Here is a 21,585-nt window from a genome sequence, read left to right as displayed (position 1 = left end):
AAGGAGGTACATCAGTTCCTGGGACTAGTAGGATACTACCGGAGGTTTGTGAAAGATTACACTAAGAAAGCAGCGCCTCTGCAAGACCTCCTGGTAGGACAGTCCCCCAAAGGCAGAAATCCCCCATTCCATTGGGGTAAAGAGCAGGCTGAATCATTCAAAGAGATGAAGGAGTTCCTGACTGGAGAAGAGATCCTAGCCTACCCTGACTACAGCCAACCGTTCCTGCTGTATACTGATGCCAGCAATGAAGGATTAGGAGCTGTCCTAAGTCAAAAGCAGAATGGCCAAGAGAAAGTGATCGCATACGCAAGTAGAAAGCTCTGCCCGACAGAGAGGAACCCAGAGAACTATAGCAGCTTCAAGTTAGAGTTCCTGGCTCTGGTCTGGGCCATCACTGAAAGATTCAAGCACTACCTAGCCTTTAGCAAGTTCACTGCCTACACTGACAATAACCCCTTGACTCATCTGGAAACAGCCAAGCTAGGAGCCATGGAGCAACGATGGATGGCTCGGCTGTCAAACTACCAATTCACAATAAAGTAACAGGCTTGCCACAAGAATGCCAACGCCGATGCCCTGTCCAGGATGCCTGACCAGTAAGACACAGAAGAAGAAGTGGATGACCTGGAAGAGATTGAGCTACCTGCCTTTCACCGGAATGGGATGATCCACGAGCAACAAGCCTCCAGGAGGCAGCGTGGAAAGACGTTAAACCCTTTGCCTCACCACAGCTGGAAAGAGACCCAGGACAGTGACCCGGTTGTCAGCCGTATCAAAGAACTCATAACCCAAGAAGGTTCCTCCCTGGAGAAGGATGCGTCTCTCCAAGCAAAACAGCTGTGGAACAAGAGAAGCCGGCTGTTTATCTACCATGAGAAGCTGTGTCGGAGGTACGTCAATCCAAAAACCCATGAGATGGTATGGCAGATAGTGGTCCCCAAGACAGACATCCAAATGGTGTTGGAGGCCTACCATGATCAGGCGGGGCACTTTGGCAGGAACAAGCTAAAGACCCTGCTGAAGTGTCGATTCTACTGGGTAGGAATGCGCATCTCTATTGAGCGGTGGTTCCGAAACTGTGGACCCTGTAGCCTCAGAAGAAAAGACTACAGCAGCCAGAAGGCACCCCTGCAACCCATCAAGACGACTTGACCCCTGGAGATCGTGGTCCTGGACCATGTCAAGCTGTCACCCAGCAGGTCAGGGTACTCCTATGCCCTGACCATGGTGGATCACTACTCCAGGTTCCTGGTGGTCGCCCCCGTCAAAGACATGACGGCAGAAAGAGCAGCAAAAACGTTCCAAGCATATTTCTGCAGACCCCATGGATACCCTGAGCAGGTGCTGATGGACCAAGGCCCGGCCTTTGAGGCTGAGCTGTTCAAAGAGTTCTGCCATCTCTACGGGTGTAAAAAGATAAGAACTACACCGTACCACCCACAAACCAACAGTCTCTGTGAAAAGATGAACAACATTGTCATTGACCTGCTGAAGACCTTACCACTTGAGGAGAGAAATCAGTGGCCAGACCTACTACCTGACCTGGTAGATCTGTACAACCACATACCTGTGAGTTCCACCAATTGCACTCCAGCATATCTCATGCGAGCAAGACCAGGAAAGTTGCCCATGGACCTGGAGCTTGGTGTTGTAGAACCAGAAGCAGATGTGACCACTGAAGACTGGGACAGAACCAGACAGGAGCAGTACAGAAGAGTACAAGCCTGTGTCGAAGACAGTCTCACTCGGGTGAGAGATAAGCAGGAAGCCCACTACAATAAAAGTGCACCAGTAGAACCCTTCACACCAGGAGAAGTGGTGTTGAAAAGGAAGCGAAGAAACCAAAAACATGATGACCAGTGGGAGAGAGAACCCTACACTGTGTTGAATTCAAGATTTGATAATAAAAAGACTTGTCTGATTAGCAAAGACGGGGGAAGAACGATTGCAACGGTATCTAGAGACCACCTGCAGTTGTGTCCAGACCTGCTAAAGCCCCAAAAAGAAGTGCCTCTCATCATCCTGGAGGAACCTGAAGAAGCAGTAATCCATACTGACTTAGGAGACTTCCCGGCAGATTGGCCTAAAATAGGAGGAGCAGTCATAATCATAATCCCGGTACTCCACTTCTTCCAACAGCCAGAAGACCCTCCACAGGAAGTTGAACCTGTAAGTGCTGCAGAAGAGCCTAGTGCTGCAGAAGAGCCAGCTCAAGAAGAATCCCCGCATGAAGGATCCCCGGCAGGAGAAGAGCAAGAAGGCCCAGCCAATGGTGAACTTGCCAGGCCCAAAGGGAGGTTAAGGTAGTTTCTCAATACCATCACTAGTAGAACAAACCGGGTAGCTGACAATACTGATACCACACAGACCACCGCACTACGCAGGTCCATACATAGCACAAAAGGTCAACCCCCTGTCAAGTACACTGAGTAAAGTAGAAACTCTGACTAATGTAGATAGTTGCCCCTGGGGTATTATATAGCATTGTATTGTACAATATTGTATTATCTTGTATATTGCTATGTGTTTATTGATTTATGTGCTGACTAACTTATATTTTGCCCCCTAATGGACAATTCAAATGATATGGACACTTACCCCATTTACTTCCCATTACCCGTATGGGTACCTAAGAACTCTGTGGCTGAGGACTATGTGCAGCCCAAAGACTTTTCTTGTGAATATTTGCGCTCCCTGGAGTGCCCCTTTGAGCAACCTCTCCGGAAGAGACTTGGACTTCTAGGTTGCTTATTGCAATGTATATATATATATATTTATCCATGTTTTGTTATGCAACATTTAAGAAAATGTGCCTCCCGTAAGGGAAGATTGTTATGCTATTGTTGTTTTATTGTTTCATAAAATGTGCTTCAGCCCGGGAGTGCTGAGTTTTGCTAGGGGGAAATGTGGCGCCCTGCTGCGCAATGGAGCCACAGATCCCTGAGGGGTGCATGGACGGATTTCTCCACAAGAGGCCCTTACAGCATACACACACCTCCACCCTATCACCTCAGACCACCAGAGGGAGCCCGGATAGGGACATATATAGGGCACTGGAGGGTGGAGTTAGGCAGTCATAGAGTAGCTCCCGCAGAAGTTAGACTGCAGTGAAGCTCAGTGAGTACTAGTTAAGTTCCTGCTCACAGTCAGAGCAGAACAGTTCTCAGTCAGTTTCTAGTCAGACTCAAGTAGCTCAGGTTAGTGAGCCTAAGGTGTGCCAAGGCCATAAGAGCGGTGAAGAAGCAGCCAGCTAGCTGCTAGTGTGTATAGCCTAGTAAGGGCCTCGAGCGAGGCTGAAAGCTAGAGGAGTGAGTAGCATTGGGGGCAGAGGAGCTGTACAAGCTCACTCCAGAAAACATATACTGGACACCGCGTCCGCGTCTACAGGGCCCTATATTCCCCTGTAGATACAACCGGAGACCCCTGGAAGACTTCAGGTCCCAGAATCACCCAAGAGCTGATACGTACCAGAATCAGGAGTCACGGAGGCCCCGCAAGCTGGGAGTGTGTACTCCAAGAGAAGGCCCTACCACAAGGTCAGCCGGTGCAGGACAGAGACAAAGTTAGGCCTAGCTCCAGGCAGGTCAGAAACTTACTACACAAAGGCAAGAAACAGGAGGCCCTATACCCGCTCACTGGGGAGAATCCTGATATGCACTCTTTGCCCTACAGTGCTCCGTAATGTGCCTGAACTTCCACCAGTAAAATGTACTGAAGCGAACTGAGTGTGTTTGCCTATCCTTCTTCAGACCCGACTGGATCCCCTCTGATCCTGCATCTCTACATTTACGCTGCCCTGAGGCTCAGCTCCACCTGTGGGGAGCTACACCATCCAAGCTGCCCTAACATCGGCCTCAGCGGACTGCCACAGCGCTGGTGATCCTCACCAGACACCACAGGTGGCGTCAAGAACATTCTATAAATTTCCTTTACCCCCCCCTTTTAGGAGTTTCCCCAGGGTACGGACCCGGGAGCCGACTACCGCGACATCCCCCAAGGCCAGGCAACAAGGCCCGGGCACCGAGTCATCCCCATCCCCTGGGCTCGACACTGCTCTGAGGCCCTGCTCCACCTGTGGGGAGCTACAACATCTAAGCTGCCAGAACACCGACCTCAGAGGTCTGCTGCAGCGCTGGTGGTCCTCACCAGACACCACAGGTGGCGTCACGAACTTTCATTATCCCCTTTCTTTTAAAAGAGACCCCAGTATATGGGCCCGGGAGCCGACTACCGCGACATCCCCCAAGACCAGGCATCAAGGCCCGGGTGCCGAGTAATCCCCATCCCCTGGGCATTACACATCCACTGTGCGGCTCAGTCCCCAACAGCTTTCAAAATACGTTCTTCTCGTAAACACCGCAGGGTTCCAGAGTCAGACATACCTGGCTCAGATCATACAGCCCGTGCCTGATACCTGCTGCCCGTGGATGATGGGAGTCAGCTGTCAGGTTGCATTTGAAGGTGTAATGCAAAATAATGAAAGCACTGTACCCCAGCAATAAGACATGTCCATTAAAGAGATTATCTGGTAAAGGGTTTTCATGAGGGCTTAGGGTATGTGCCCATGATCTGGAGTAGCAGCGGTTTGGACGCAGCTCACCTACACTGTGTCCAAACTGCTGCGTTGTACAGTAGAAGGACAGTGGATGGATTTATAGAAATCCCATGCCCACTGTGCTTCTATTTGCTGCTGCGTAAACTCACCAGTGGTGCAGCTTTACGAGCCGCAGCATTTTAATTTCACATGTGGATTTACCTGCTGGTTCGGACACAGTGAAAATACGCTGTGTCCAAAGCGCTGCTGTAGCCGGATCGTGGGCACATACCCTTTGATTTTGTAAAAATAAAAACAACAAAATTAGTCTTAGGCTGTGTGCACACGATGTGTTTTTAATGTGTTTCCGCAGCGTTTATGCTGCGCTCAAAAATCCGCAGCATGTCCATTAATTTTGCGGAAACGCGGCATTTTCGCCGCCATAGACTTGCATTAGAACGCGCCAATACCGCAAGACTGCTTTTGTACTTGCGTTATTGGCGCATTCTAATGTGCGGATGGTACCCGAGTGTGGAGAAGATGAGACTCTCCTCCACACCCAGGTACCATTAAAAAGCTGTAAAAACAAGAATAAAATAAAAAATAAGATATATTCACCTTCCGACGGCCCCCGGTCTCCTTCCCTCTGCTTACGTGCAAGACTGAAGGACGTCACAGTCGGTGACGTCACAGTCATGTGACCGCAGGCCCTTCAGCGCAGTGTCTCGCGATATCCCGGCAGCCAGGAACAAGCCCGGCAGCACACGCCGGGCCATCGGAGGGTAAGTATAGCTTTATTTTTTTATTTTTAAACATTCTTTTACGGTCACACTATATAAATCCATGCCGGTTGCATGGATTTATATAGTGTATAGTGTGACCTAGTTGTCAAGCACTTTCCAGGTGATGCTAAAATCGCCTGGAAAGCGCTTGTCAATCCTCATGCGGAAACGCATGTGGAAACGCATGTGAATCCGCATGTATTCCGCAGGAAAAACGCATGTACAACCTGCATGCGTTTTTTCTGCCAGGGAGATGCAGAAATGATGCAGAAATTTTCTGCTTCATTTCTGCATCGTGGGCACATAGCCTTACTCACCTGCAGTCACCCTCCTTGATTCAGTGCAGACTGATCTGTGATAAGTCACAATAATGTCACCGTTCTACCAGACACAGGAGCACTGCAGCTTGTGATAGGCCGCAACGGTCAGGTAACTTGAACTGCATGCATCTTATGCTCACACTAGGCATCCAGTCTCTCTGCCCTTGTCCATATGTATGTCACTTGACAAATGGTAAGGTTTTTAATATTAGAGTTAGGACTGTCCCATAAGGGTTGCTGTGAAGTGGCGGGATGGCTTTCACATTATTTTGATCAAAATTATGTTAACTAAATACCCTTTATTATTTATCATTATTTTTTCACTGTGCGATTTATACATTTACTTTCAGTTATTTGGGTATTTTTCTTGTCTTTGGTTTCTCTCCGTTTAATGGCCTTGTGTGAACATGCATTTACATTTTGCATGCACATCTACTTACGTTTCAGTTCAGACCTTCAGGTTTTTTCTATGCATCCCAAGCTGTAGCAGTCGTGTGTCTGGTAAAACAGTGTCATAATTAATGATGTTGCAGACCATAGGGCTGTCTGCACTGAGTCCAGGAGGGGGACAGTAGCTGAGTATGATTTATTTTGTTATTTTTACAGAATCTGGCCTCCAGGCAATGAGCACTTTTGCCTGGACAACCCCTTTAATAAATGTATAGATACTCATCTTCCTAACTCCTGGCAGCTTTAATGTCACATTCCCTGATGCTTTTGTTTACAATTGCTGCAGAAATCTCACCCCAGATGCCCCATGTGACATCTCCAGCCAATCACTGGCTTCATGGTCTTGAGCCTTAAACCACTGACATGCTGCAAAAGACACTTAGGGCGTCCAGGTTGTGTGATCTGCAGCCCATGTAAATAGAATCATCAGTGACATGGCACTGGAGATCTGCAAACGATCAGTATAGGGCAGCAGGAGAAGCTGAACACCATATGTACAACGTATTTGGCTTCCCATCATGGAAGGAGCGCATAACAACATATGTCTCATCTACTTCCTGACCCACAACGATCTGTATGATCAGAAGTGGAGGCTTAAAGTGATGTGTACTTTTCTATACACTTCCAGAACATTGTTATCATATAGGTCTAAGGTGGACTCTGAGAATTAATATCACTGGTGGGCCCTATATACCCCAGTCCGACAGTGAATAAAATGGTGCAACAGGGATCTGTCTGATTCTTTCTCTACCATTCAGCTTGTATGTCTGAGTCCCAGCACAGCAGGCACAATTACATCACAAGATGGAGCCTGCTGCACAGAGCCTCAGTTCACGCGAATGGAGCAGCACAACAGTGGAACGTGGCTAGGTGAGTGATATTTTTTTTATCAGTCAGTACTTATAGGGCCATCATACTCTGTGGTGATGGGGACCATTGTGGGAGCGTTCATGTGTGTTTGGGGAAATTGTACTGGTAGGGCCATTATACTATATGAGGTGATATGGCGGTCTCATTATGTGGGGGTATATACTGTGGGTACATCATACTGTTTTGGAGTTCATGTGTGTTTGGGAGAATTCATTGTTGGGTGGAGGTATCATTCAGTGTGCTGGATGCATTCTTAGAGACATTATACTGTATGGAGCCTCAAAAGGTGTATTGTAGTGAGTGAAAACAGTAAGGGGCTTAAGAAGGAGCAAAATGGGAAGTGAGAGTTGCGTCTGGCCATAACTGTCATGATAACCTGAATAATCGCAGATTCAATCTTTTTCTTTTCATTAGGGATCCCTTTCAGCTCAGTCTCCTCTTTACTCTATTTCACTTCATGGGGCAAGACGGAAATAATGCTCCCTTGGATTGTTGGTCTACAGACTGCTGAATCAGAGCAGGACAATTTTGGGAGCAGCTGTACAGTTCAACAGATGAGACCTTCTGGTAAATGACATTATACAGATTGTCAAGTCTGGACCTGAGAACCTCTGAAGGAGGGTCCTGCACAGCTTCTTTCTTTTCAAAGCAAAACAGATGGGACCAACCATGACTGGTCCTTCTATTACCAAGTGCACCATAACTGCCCCGTCGTCTCCCTGCATGGTATGTATGCCTTGTCGATTGTTCAGTGGCTTCATAAAAGTTACCTGCTTCAATGGTACAATATTTCACTTCCACTTCTAATATTGCAGGCTATGTTCATATCCACTGGCCAGAGAGGCAAAAACAAGAATCCGGACATGCATAGGTGATAATCTTGTTGTTGGTGGAGGGATAACCCTTTTAAATGATGTTTAGAAACAAACTAGGAGTGTCTAATCTAACTGAGCACATTTTTTATTTTAAATTTAATTAATTTGGTTAAAAGAATGGTCATGTGAAAAGATATTTTATTATTACCCTTGTGGTTTTAGTTTGGAAATTTGAAAGAAGTGTGAAAATAATGCCCTCAAAAAATAAAAAAAAATGTTTAGGCCTTGTAGTTATGCCTTAAAGCTTTGATTTGTTGGTGGTGGGCGGGTGAGGGTAGAACGTTTGTTATCAAACTGGTTCATGGTTAGAGGATGGGGGACATTGTTACAGAAAGGAATTAGGATGGGAGATATTATTATCATTATAGAAAGAGACCCAGTATGGGGGACATTATTACAGGAAGAGGCCAGGATGATGAACATTATTACAGTGAGACCCGAAGTTCAATGCATTGAAAACCATGGGAAGTGTGGAGGCTCCACTTCCTGCAGCAGCGACCCAACCTTCTCGGACCCCGATCCACCACAGTTTCCCTCCCCCCGGTAAGCTATCATAAAAGCAGACTATAAGATGAACCACCATTTTATTAAAAATATTTTTTTCCTATTTTCCTTCTCAAAATTTGGGGTGCGTCTTATAACCTGCAAAATACAGTATATACTAAAAATAGCTCTAATGTTCATGAAAATGAATGCAAGTTTGTTGCTGATGTAAGGAGGCTAATGGTCACGTAGACGATGGGAGGTATGTATCACAGAGATGGCTGGTCTCTGTAATGTAACCCAGAGTGCTTTCTCTAGTGCACGCATGCACTAAGAGGACTAATTGGTGCACCTGGGAGACGGGTTACGGGTTGTTAGGAGAGAATGGGTGTGGTTAACAGCCTATAAAATGGAGGCTGTTTGGCACATGGGCTGTGTTTGGAGGGAGAAGGTCTCCTGTTTGTTGTCTCCAGACTGAGCTGAGTGCTGGACCAGAGAACCAGCCTGTGTGACCATAGGTCTGGTTTACCAGAGACTTTGCTAAAGGACTGTCTTACTTTTGCTTTTGCCTGGACTAAAGGCTGTTTGTTTGCATTTTTCTTTTCACAGTTCATGAAGCCAATAAACCGCTACGGACATTTAAAGAAACATGCCTCCTTTTTGCCTGTCATCGCACCTGAGTGAGTACAATCCCTACACTGTGTGTCAGTGTTAAAACCTTTATGTAAGACTTAGGCTATGTTCACATGTTCCATTTTTGCTGCGTTTTTTTTTCTGCAGGCAAAACCTGCTCTCTTGGCAGTAAAGAAGGTGTTTACAAAAAGCAGGCTTTGCTGGATTTTTTTTGCTGGATTTTTTAGGATCCCAAAGTTCAGCTTTGCTTCCACCACTGAAGCATGAACACAGAGTACCAATGCAAGACCTGTGTGAAAACATAAAACCACTTTTGGAAAAAAGTGCAATTTGATCAAATTATTTATTTGAAAAAGATCTTTATGTCTGAAAAGATAGTGACTATTCTAGCTGTTATGCTCACGCCCGGACTGTTTGGCGTGAACGTGGTTAGTGGTCCCACTGGGCCACGAACCGAGGAGCTCCTGGAGGGGCATGACTAGGGGCCTCGCCAGATCTGACCACAGATGCACGGCGGCTTAATTGACTCCGTGGTCTGAGGAGGAACGAGGGAGGTGGCCCAGGTGCTACTCCAGGTCAGACCCTGATCACACAGCTGTTGACCCACACCGGGGAATGCAGGAACAGGCAGGTAAGGCTGGTATACAGACAGGCAGCTACTGGCAGGTAGGTAAACAGGTTGGATAGTGACCAGTACAGACTGGGATACAGGAACGGAGGCGCAGGTGCCGAGGACAAGCAGAGCAGAGCGGAGCTGCAGGTGCCGAGGACAAGCAGAGCCGCAGGTGCCGAGGACAATCGGAGCAGAGCTCTGTTCACATGGAACAGACTGGCAAACACAGTGTGGCGCCCAGCTGCGCTTGGAGCCACAGATCCTAGAGGGGTGCATTAATGGATTCCTCCACAAGAGGCTCCCATAAACATTAACACATCTCCACCTTCCACCTCAGACCAGCAGAGGGAGCCCGTTAGGGATATAAATAGGGAAGGTGGAGCTAGGCAGAGAGAGTCTGAAGTGCACAGTGAGTGAAGAGCTGTGTGTGAGAAGAAGCACGCAGGTTGCTGTGTGAGGCAAGTTAGGCCTCCAGCGGTCCTGAAGCCCAGTCCAGACTCAAGGAGCTCAGGTTAGAGCCCAAGGCATGCCGACGCCGTAAGAGCGGTGAAGCGCGGCAAGCTGCCGTGAGTGTGAGTAGCCTAATGAGGGCCCGAGCATGGCCGAAGGCGAGTGGAAAGTGAGTAGCAGTGGGGGCAGAGGAGCTTAACCAGCTCACCCCGAAGCATATACCGGACACCGGGTCCGAGCTTACCGGGATCTCTATGACCCAGTAGGACATAACTGGAATCCCTGGAGAACTACAGGTCCCAGGATCACCAGAGAGCTGATACGTAACAGAGCCAGGAGACCCATAGGCCCCGTAAGCTGGGAGCGTGCACTCCAAGAGAAGGCCCTACCACAAAGTCAGCCGGTGCAGGACGGAGACAAAGTTAGGCCTAGCTTCAGGCAGGTCAGGAACTTATTACGAAGAGGCAAGAATCAGGAGGCCCTATACCCGCTCCCTGGGGAGAATCCTGAAATGCACCCTTCACCCTGCAGTGCTCCGGGATGTGCCTGAATTTCCATCAGTAAAAGGTACAGAAGAGAACTGTGTGTGGCTGCCTGTCTTTCAGTAGTCCCTGCTGGGTCTCTTCTGTCCTGCATTCCCCCTCTCCATATGCTGCCCAAAGGCCCAGCTCCACCTGTGGGGAGCTATACCAACAAGCTGTCTTATCACCGGCCTCAGCGGACTGCTGCAGCGCTGGTGATCCTCACCAGATACCAAAGGTGGCGTCACGAACTCATATAATTATCCATCAACCCGCTTTTAAAGAGAGGCCCAGGGTACGGGCCCGGGAGCCGACCACCGCAACATCCCCCAAGGTCAGGCCTCAACAAGGCCTGGGCGCCAAGTCCTCCCCATCCCCTGGGCGCGACATTCTCTTAGAACACAGGAGGTAGGGAAACAGGACAAGCAGAACCAGATACACACAAGGTACTTGCTATGAAGTATTGAGTGGACACAAAACTCAAACACAGAAGTACAGAGATGAGTAGGAGTTAGGTGCTGGTTCAGACACTGCAGGAAAAGGGACAGAGACAAACAGGTAACTGGCTAGGACACAGTTCAGACAGGAACTGACACAGGAAAAAGATACAGGAACGAGCCTGGGCATTCAGCCCCCAGTGTGGCGGTAATAGACTAGAAGTCACAGATACAGGTAACAGGCCTGGTTACTCAGCCCCCAGGGTGGCGGAAACAGAGGCTGGGGACGCATTAGGACTGCGCACACTGTAACTTTAAGAATCAGGAAGTGCCAGCGCCGCCGCCCTAAGCCAGCAGACAAGAGACATGCACACAGCAGGTAGACGAGCATAGTGTGCAGCCTGGACTGGTAGGTAAGTTGGCGGTCTTGCATGGTGGGAGATGGTAAGCCATGCCAGCACGCTGCCAGGGATGTTAAACTAGCTTTTGTGAACAAAAAAAGCTCATATGAGTTCATGAAAAAATACACAATTACAAATGTAACAGCCGGAGGGAGGTGAATTGGTTGGAAATATTTTCCTTTAGACATTGGCAAAGCATTGAGATTGTAGGACACTGTTTACTTTCACCCTTTGGTAAGCCCTTGAGTTGCTCAGGTATTGTTCAATTTAACACCTTGGTGAGCCAATGATTCCTTTCACATATCACTAATTTAATTAAGCTGTACTAATCCTAATTGCAATGCTCATGTTAGGACATCAAGACATCATGATTTAAACTTGGGAAAATCACAAAAATAAATGTATTTCACATAATGCTGTACCCGCTTTTTTCACTAAAAACGCTGCAAAACCTGATACTTGCTTTTTTTTGCTGCATTTTTGCACTTACTAATTGCTTTCTTTTAGGAGAAAAAACGCTGCAAAAATTCAGAAAAAAGTGACATGCTGCCTTTTTTTTGAAAAACGCAGCAGTTTTCCAATGCAGTCAGGAAAAAAAAATCTTATGTGTGTGCATAAGATTTCAGAAATCTCGTAGCTTTCTGCTGGTACTGTAAAATGCAACATATAATGTTACATAAATTTTCATTAAAAAACACAGCAAAATCGCAACGTGTGAACATAGTTTTAATTGGCACTGGTAGAAACATTGGGTTAGATCAGGTGTGAGCAATTAATTTTTCCTGGGGCCACATGAGACACCGTGACTTGTGGAGGGCCGAGCCAATAGGCTGAAATTAATTCATACTTCATTCTGAATTAATTCAGAAGACATCCCCCTATACAGTATGAGCATGCACACAGCCCCCCTACTAGGGCCGCTGATCTCCCGACGGTAAGTGTGAAGGGAGGACCGCGGAGCGAGACCGCCGGTCGTGGTACTTCTGCTGCGAGCAGCCAGGAGATGACTGGCTAGCACCGGTCATCTCGCGGCTGCGTCGCCGCTGATCTCCTGATGGTGGCCTGCGTGTTTCAAATCCGGCGCCAATTCGCGGCCAGGTTGCGCCAGTCGCTAGGCTAGGGCCGCTGATCTCCCAACGGCAAGTGTGAAGGGAGGACCGGGGAACTTCTGCTGTCATGACCTGCAACATGAACTAAGGAAAGATGGGGAAGGCTGTCCCTACAATAAGACTAAGCTGAATCCCTACTATGTAGCGGGCTGTCTGTTCCTAGCAAACAGACCCACCTTAGTCCTCCGCTAGTCTGAACAGAGACCTATAGCATTAAGGAAGGGTTCCCTAAGAGAACTAAGGACTGGGACAAAAATGGGACACCTCCTAAACAGAGAAGTAGTTGCAGAACACAAAAATACAAACTGACAAAAAGGTACTAAAGGTCCCAGAAGGACCAAGTGAGCTGCCAGATAGGCACAGAAGCACCTGGCTAGAGAAGCAGTCAAAAACTGAAGTCCAGCACAGCCAAAAGGGCGGAGCTGGAATATAATGGCAAATGGTCACATGACCGCAAAACACAGGAAGGAAAAGAAAACAAACAGGAGGGTTCTAACAGTATCCCCTCTTTATGAGGATCCTCCAGATCCTCCAGGCCCAGGCCTATCCGGAAACCTCCTGTGGAAAGCTTTGACAAGTCTAGAGGCAGAGACATCATCCGCCCTTACCCAGGAGTTATCCTCGGGACCGAAACCCTTCCATGCGACGAGATACTGCAATCTCCCTCTATGCCATCTCAAATTCAGGATACGAGAAATTTCATATTCGCCGTCTTCCACCACAGGAGGAACTGTGACAGTGGCATCCCTATCAGATACACTACCGTTCAAAAGTTTGGGGTCACCCAGACAATTTTGTGTTTTCCATGAAAACTCATACTTTTATTTATCAAATGAGTTGCAAAATAATTAGAAAATATAGTCCAGACATTGACAAGGTTAGAAATAATGATTTTTATTAGAAAGAATAATTTTCTCCTTCAAACTTTGCTTTCGTCAATGAATGCTCCCTTTGCAGCAATTACAGCATTGCAGACCTTTGGCATTCTGTTAATTTGCTGAGGTAATCTTGAGAAATTTTACCCCATGCTTCCTGAAACCCCTCCCACAAGTTGGATTGGCTTGATGGGCACTTTTTGCGTACCATATGGTCAAGCTGCTCCCACAACAGCTCAATGGGGTTGAGATCTGGTGACTGTGCTGGCCACTCCATTACATATAGAATACCAGCTGCCTGCTTCTTCCCTAAATAGTTCATGCATAATTTGGAGGTGTGCTTTGGGTCATTGTCCTGTTGTAGGATGAAATTAGCTCCAATCAAGCGCTGTCCACAGGGTATGGCATGGCGTTGCCAAATGGAGTGGTAGCCTTCCTTATTCAAAATCCCATTTACCTTGTATAAATCTCCCACTTTACCAGCACCAAAGCCACCCCAGACCATCACATTACCTCCACCCTGCTTGACAGATGGCATCAGGCACTCTTCCAGCATCTTTTCAGTTGTTCTGCGTCTCACAAATGTACTTCTGTGTGATCTAAACACCTCAAACTTGGATTTGTCTGTCCATAAAACTTATTTTGCAATCTTCCTCTGTCCAATGTCTGTGTCCTTTTGCCCATATTAATCTTTTCCTTTTATTAGCCAGTCTCAGATATGGCTTTTTCTTTGCCACTTTGCCCTGAAGGTCAGCATCCTGGAGTCGCCTCTTCACTGTAGACGATGACACTGGCATTTTGCGTGTACTATTTAATGAACCTGCCAGTTGAGGAGCTGTGAGGCGTCGATTTCTCAAACTAGAGACTCTAATGTACTTGTCTTGTTCCTCAGTTGTGCAGCGGGGCCCCCCCACTTCTTTTCTACTCTGGTTAGAGCCTGTTTGTGCTCTCCTCTGAAGGGAGTAGTACACATTGTTGTAGGAAATCTTCAGTTTCTTGGCAATTTCTCGCATGGAATAGCCTTCATTTCTAAGAACAAGAATAGACTCTCGAGTTTCACATGAAAGTTCTCTTTTTCTGGCCATTTTGAGAGTTTCATAGAACAAACAAATGTAATGCTCCAGATTCTCAACTAGCTCAAAGGAAGGTCAATTTTATAGCTTCTCAAATCAGCCAAACCGTTTTCAGCTGGGCTAACATACTTGTGCAAGGGTTTTCTAGGGTTTTCTAAACATCCATTAGCCTTCTTACACAGTTAGCAAACACAATGTACCATTAACACACTGGAGTGGTGGTGGTTGGAAATGGGCCTCTATACACCTATGTAGATATTGCAATAAAAACAAGACGTTTGCAGCTAGAATAGTCATTTACCACATTAACAATGTATAGAGTGTATTTCTGATTCATTTAATGTTAGCTTCATTGAAAAAAAATGTTCTTTTCTTTCAAAAATAATGAAATTTCTAATTGACCCCAAACTTTTGAACGGTAGTGTACATCAACCTTTTTCAACAAGGAAACATGAAACACAGGATTAATCTTCCAGGAAGTAGGGACATCCAACCTAACAGCAGACGGGTTAACCACCTGAAGCACCTTAAATGGCCCCACAAACTTAGGACCCAATTATTTAGAGGGAATCCTCATCCGCAGGTTCTTTGAGGACAACCAAACCATGTCACCCACAGTAAACAAAACCTCCTTACGTTTTCTGTCAAAATACTTTTTGGACTTCTTGTTAGCCTCTTGAAGGTTGCAACGTACATTAGTCCAAACTCTCTCCAAATCACCAGAAAAATTCTCCTCCTCCGGCACCGCCGACCCCAATTTGGAGAACAAACCAAAAGATGGATGTCTCCCAGTACAACAAAAAAAGGAGAACACCCAGCAGAGGAGGATGTATGGTTGTTAAGAGCAAATTCTGCGAGAGGCAGAAACTCAGACCACACCTCTTGATTGTCTGCCACAAAACAACGCAAAAACTCTTCAATATCCTGGTTCTTTCTTTCAGTCTGTCCATTAGACTCAGGATGATACCCAGACGAAAATGACAAATGGACTCCCAACCTGTCACAAAAAGCACGCCAAAAGCGAGCCACAAACTGAGGTCCTCTATCAGAAACAATATCCGTGGGAACGCCATGGAGCTTGACAATCTCCTTAACAAACGCCTTAGCGAGTGTCTTGGCGCAGGGCAACTTAATGAATGGAACCAAATGACACATCTTACTAAAACGGTCCACGACCACCCAGATGACAGTGAAACCTTCGGACACAGGAAGATCAGTAATAAAATCCATTGTGAGATGCATCCAAGGCGCACTAGGAAACTCCAGAGGGCAAAGCAACCCCGCAGCAGGGGTATGTGAAGCCTTTGACCTGGCACACACAGTACATTGACGCACCCACTTGATGACTTCCTTCTGCCATCCAGGCCACCAAAAACTGCGACTTATAAGTCTCTTAGTCTCAGAAATTCCTGGATGACCTGCCAACCGAGACTCATGACCAGGGGTGGATTAAGAGTAGCAAGGGCCCTGGGCAGTTTAGAAGTCGCGGGCCCCCCCCCCACACACACACACCTGATTTATCACGTGACATGTCACATGATCCCCTGTGATAGATCATGTGATAGTTCACGGGAAATTAATTTGGCACAATATTAATTGTGCTGCCCCATCAGAGCAGCACAATATAGGGGCAGATGCCCTGTTTCCAGCGATGTGTCACTTTTTCAGCTGCTTGTTGTCATTTTGAGAAAATCACCATTTTATCTGCTGCAGATCTAGCAGCTCTCTGAATGCTGCGCTCTGTATAGCCCCACCCACACCACTGATTGGCAGCTTTCTGCCCATGCTCAGTGTACACAGAAATCTACTGATCAGTGATGGGGGTGGGGTCCTACAGAACTTACTAGTCATCTAGTGATAATTACCTTCTGACAAATCAATGATTTTATCAAAACAACACGAAGCAGCCCAGTAAGTGACACATTACTGGAATCAGTGCCTCTAACCCTACATTATGCTGCTCTCAGATTAGGTGGCAAAAACCTGATGACAGATTCCCTTTAAAAGGAGCAGTAAACACAAAAAAAGTTTGCATTAAAAAAATACAAGCCATTTGTGAAATTAACTTTTTTTCATTGTTAACCACTTCGCACCAGAGCCTGTTTTTGCCTTCGTGACCGGGCCAATTTTTTCAATTCTGACCACTGTCACTTTATGAATTAATTACTCTGGAACGCTTCAACGTATTCCCCTGATTCTGAGATTGTTTTTTCGTGACATATTGTTCTTCATGACAGTTGTAAAATTTCTTTGCTATAACTTGCGTTTATTTGTGAAAAAATCGGAAATTTGGCGAAAATTTTGCAATTTTCAAACTTTGAATTTTCATGCCCTTAAATCAGAGAGATATGTCACACAAAATAGTTAATAAATAACATTTCCCACATGTCTACTTTACATCAGCACAATTTTGGAACCAAAATTTTTTTTGTTAGGGAGCTATAAGGGTTAAAAGTTGACCATCGATTTCTCATTTTTCCAACAAAATTTACAAAAACATTTTTTTAGGGACCACATCACATTTGAAGTCACTTTGAGGGGTCTTTATGACAGAAAATACCCAAAGTGACACCATTCTAAAAACTGCACCCCTCAAGGTGCTCAAAACCACATTCAAGAACTTTATTAACCCTTCAGGTGCTTCACAGGAATTTTTGGAATGTGGAAGAAAAAAATTAACATTTAACTTTTTTCACAAAAGTGTTACTTTTAGACCCAATTTTTTTTATTTTCACAGGGGTAACAGGAAAAAATGGACCCAAAATTTTTTTGTGCAATTTCTCTTGAGCGTGCTGATACCCCATATGTGAGGGAAAACCACTGTTTGGGCGCACTGCAGGGGTCGGAAGGGAAGGAGCGCCATTAGACTTTTTGAATGTAAAATTTGTCTGAATAATTAGCAGACGCCATATTGCGTTTGGAGAGCCCCTGATGTGCCTAAATAGTGGAAACCCCCCACAAGTGACACCATTTTGGAAACTATACCCCTTAGGGAACTTATCTAGATGTGTGGTGAGCACCTTGAACCCCAAGGTGCTTCATAGAAGTTTATAATATTGAGCTGTAAAAATAAAATGTTTACATTTTTCCCACAAAAACGTTTTTCATCCCTTAATTTTGTATTATCATAAGGGTAATTGGAAAAATTGCACCATGAAATTTGTTGTGCAATTTCTCCTGAACACGCTGATACCCCATATGTGGGGGAAAACCACTGCTTTGGTGTACGGCAGGGTTCGGAAGAGAAAGGAGCGCTATGTTGGCTGGGATAGGCAGCAGACACCATGTCACATTTGAAGAGTCGCTGACATGCCGAAACAGCAGAAACCCCCACAAGTGACCCCTTTTTGTAAACTACACCTCTCAAGAAATTCATCTAGGGAAGTAGTGAGTATTTTTTAATTTTTAAATTTATACCATTGGGCAGTGAAAAAAGCATAATTATATTTTTACCACAAAAAAATGTTTTACTCTCAGATTTTACATTTTCACACAGGGCAACGGGTAAAAATGGTGCCGAAATGTGTCACACAATTTCTTCTAAAAGTGTCAATACCCCATATGTGGCTGTATCGTACCGCTCAGCCATACGGCGAGATCTGGGGGGGAGGAGTGCTATTTGACAATTGGAGAACAAATTATTGTAGAATAGGCATTTGGATTTGGGAGCACAAAATTTTCTGAATTTCTTTTGGGGGGGCAAGGGCCATTTCGCTTTTCCAGAGCCTTTCTGCTACCAGTAACTTGGAAGTCCCTTATATTTTTAACAGATGATGGACCTGAGTGGGGATTAGCTTTTTTTGAGGACTGAGTTGAAGCTTTTATTGGGAACATTTTACGTAACATTTATCCGGCGCTCTAGGCTGAGCACTTACATCGGGGTTTCCATCTAAATTTCCAAGTGATGTAATTCAGATGAAACCCCTGCCGGATCCATTCACTGTAATGAGGCAGCAGAGTTACTCTGGACTCTGTCTGGCCTCTGTTTAGCGGTGTCCTTTTTTTCAGAAGTGCACAAAACTGTGGCCAACCGCACTTTTATGCACGCCTAAAACAAATGACACCGTGGGATCACAGGCCAGACGGCGTCCACAGTGGCCTATCCTATATCTGCCTCATTACAGGGAATCTTCCATCATGGGTTCCAGCTGAATCACGTATTTCAGAGATTTATACGGAAACTCTGGTGTAAGCGCTCAGCGCAGAGCACAGGATAAATGTGAGCAGAGCCTTACTGCGATCTTTGGGAGACATAATAAACAAATCAGTAGCAGGTGAAGAATTTGTTTTATTTATTTTTTACGCCGTTCCTAGTGTGATATAACTGATTAGATTACTTTATTCTTCAGGTCGGTGCGATTACAGAGATACCAGATTTATATCGGGTTTTTATGACTGACAGCTGTCACACACTAAAAGACGCTTTTTTTTGCAAAATCTAGTTTTTGCATCACCATATTTTGAGAGCTATAATTTTTCCATATTTCGGCCGACAGAGTCATGTGACAGCTTGTTTTTTGCGGGACAAGTTGACATTTTTATTGGTACCATTTTTATTGGTACGTGACATTTTTTGATCGCTTTCTATTCCGTTTTTTGGGAGGTAAAATTAACAAAAACAAACAATTCAGGAATGATTTTTTGAGGGTTTTTTTATGCCATTTTGCGTGTGGTAAAGTGATCAGGCAGCGTTATTCTTCGGATCAGTACGTTTACAGCGATACTACACTTACTGTATTTTTTTTTTATGTTTTGGCGCTTTTACACAATAAAACAATTTTATAGGAAAAAAAATTTTTTTGCATTGCTTTATTCTGAGCGCTATAACTTTTTTACTTTTTGGCTGATGGAGCTGTATGGCGGCTTTTTTTTTGCAGAACAAGATGAAGTTTTCAGCGGTACCATTTTTATTTCTATTTTGTTTTTTGATCGCATTTTTTTCCACTTTTTGTTTGGCAATATGATGAAAAAGCATATTTTTTTGCTCCGTTTTTTATTTATTTTTATTACGGTGTGCACAGAAGGAGTTAATTAGTGTGACACTTTTATAGCTCGGGTTGTTTTGGACGCGGCGATACCAAATATGTGTACTTTTTTTGGTTTTGTAAAAATATACGGATTTATTGGTTTAATATTTTATTTATTTATTTTGTGATTTTTTTTTAATAGTTTAAAAACTTTTTTTTTACATTTTTACTTAGTCCCTGTATGGGACATTAATTTTTATTTTTCTGATCACTGATCTCATGTAATGTAATAGACATATATTACATTAAATGAGATCTTCGCTGACTGTGTCACAGTCAGTCTCCTGCCTGGCTTCAGCTGCAGGCTGAGCCAGGCAGGACACCATATATGGCAGAGCTGGAGGCGGTCATGTGACCTCCAGCTGCCATAGCAACGCCAGGTCCTGGAAGGTATCAGGGGTCGTCGGAGAGGTAAGTAAGACGACCCCCTCTCCTCCTTCTATCTTCTATATGCCGCGATCACTATAGATCGCGGCATATAGAACATAGCAAAGGGTTAACATCACTGGGACCTGATCCAATCAGGTCCCGATGATGTTCCCTGTCAGAGCTAACGCTCTGCACCGGAATCGCAGCACTTGCAGGACCCTGGGGGGTCCTGAGCGCTGCGAGACCACCCACCGTTTTTAAACGTCGGCGCTGCACAGAGCCCAGCAAGCGCCGACGTTTATCTACAGTGGGCGGTCGGGAACCGGTTAATTCACATTTGACTGTATCTTCAACACTTTTGTCAGCAGGTCTTATTACAGACTCTGAATAGGGCAGCTCTCTCCCTCTCCCTCAGCAGAAAGTCACAGCATGGTTAAAAAACGGGATCTTTTATGATTTTCTCATAATAAATAAAAAAGGACATGCAAGTCCTCCAAACTATTTTCCGTTTCTCTATAGGGGAGGTCCTAAATCTTTCTTGTTCTTTAGTTGATCACATGTCAAAAAAGGCAAAGCATTTACTATGAACTCGCCTAAAAAAATATACACTTGGAGAGTAATATCATCATCTGCATGTAAATATTCCTGGACTCTAAGGGCTCGCTCACACTGTCGTATAACACGGCCGAATGCTATGTGATGTTTTATCGGATAGGATTCGGCCCTATGTTATACTATGGGACAGTGCAGATCTGCGATTATTGGCATGAGAAAATAATCTCATTCGATATTCGGACCATGTGCACCCATACAAGTCTATGGGTGCACGTAAAACATTGGACTGCACTCGGATGTCATCCAAGTGCAGTCCGATGAACACTCACAGAGACTATGGAGAAGATGGAGAAATTAAGTTCTCCATCTTCTCCATATCTGTGCTGCGAGAGAATCAGATCACACTCAGTTGAAACTCTCACAGAGTTTGAGCCGAGTGTCATTAGCATAATTGGCCCTATTCTCTTGCATGAGAGAATATATGGCTTAGTGAGTGGACCCTAAAACTGAATAGTAGTGACGGACAGGCACCTCACAAGCGGCATCCATGTAGCTCTCAGATGTCATGTAGGTAGGGCTTCATTCCATGGGGTAGGGCTTAATTTCAAGGTATGTAAAAAAATGGACTTCAAATAAAAATTAAATGAACACAAAAAGCACTAATTGAATTATTTTTTTCGTATTTATGTTTGCAGCCCCTTTAAAAACCCTTTGAGGACCAAGGCACATATATGTCCCATAGTTTTAAACTGGAAAAAAATTTGATTGAATAAAATTTAAGGTCCTCCAAGGTTTAAGTAGGTCATAAATTCATATGAATACTTGCTCATACAATTGCACATGCCAAAAGATGAAGAAGAACAGAATCAAAAATATGACATTAAGTGGAGCACTTACAGGTATTCAAGGTGAAAGAGACCAGCAAAGGCATCGTCTCGAATGACAGTAAATGAGTTAGAATTCAGCAAGCTGAAAATGAAGACAGCAGGTTAGAAGCGAACCAGACTTTATGGTGCTCAGAATTAGTCAAGCAGAATTTATTGACTGCTCTTGCAAAGCACCGAGACTCCCGCTGTGTATAGATGGCTACGTGCGGCCTCCCACTGTGTATAGATGGCTACGTGCGGCCTCCCGCTGTGTATAGATGGCACCGTATAGATGGCTACGTGCGGCCTCCTGCTGAGTATATGTGTATAGATGGCTAC

General features: G+C 45.2%; 1 long non-coding RNA gene across 1 annotated transcript in view; it reads right to left on the bottom strand.

The window, feature by feature from the left end:
• Positions 1 to 21,349, bottom strand: part of LOC141220988 (uncharacterized) — a 66,666-nt gene extending 45,317 nt beyond the window's left edge. Inside the window, exon 1 of the long non-coding RNA XR_012289089.1 lies at positions 21,278 to 21,349. This is a non-coding gene — a long non-coding RNA (uncharacterized lncRNA). The remainder of the gene's footprint in view (positions 1 to 21,277) is intronic.
• Positions 21,350 to 21,585: the final 236 nt, after the last annotated feature.

Source organism: Phyllobates terribilis, unplaced genomic scaffold (assembly GCF_046119375.1).
Source record: "Phyllobates terribilis strain yellow unplaced genomic scaffold, ASM4611937v1 Scaffold_306__1_contigs__length_2273795, whole genome shotgun sequence".
Classification (NCBI taxonomy): domain Eukaryota; kingdom Metazoa; phylum Chordata; class Amphibia; order Anura; family Dendrobatidae; genus Phyllobates; species Phyllobates terribilis.
Note: the sequence above shows the minus strand (reverse complement) of the source record. Positions and strands in the feature narration are given on the sequence as shown.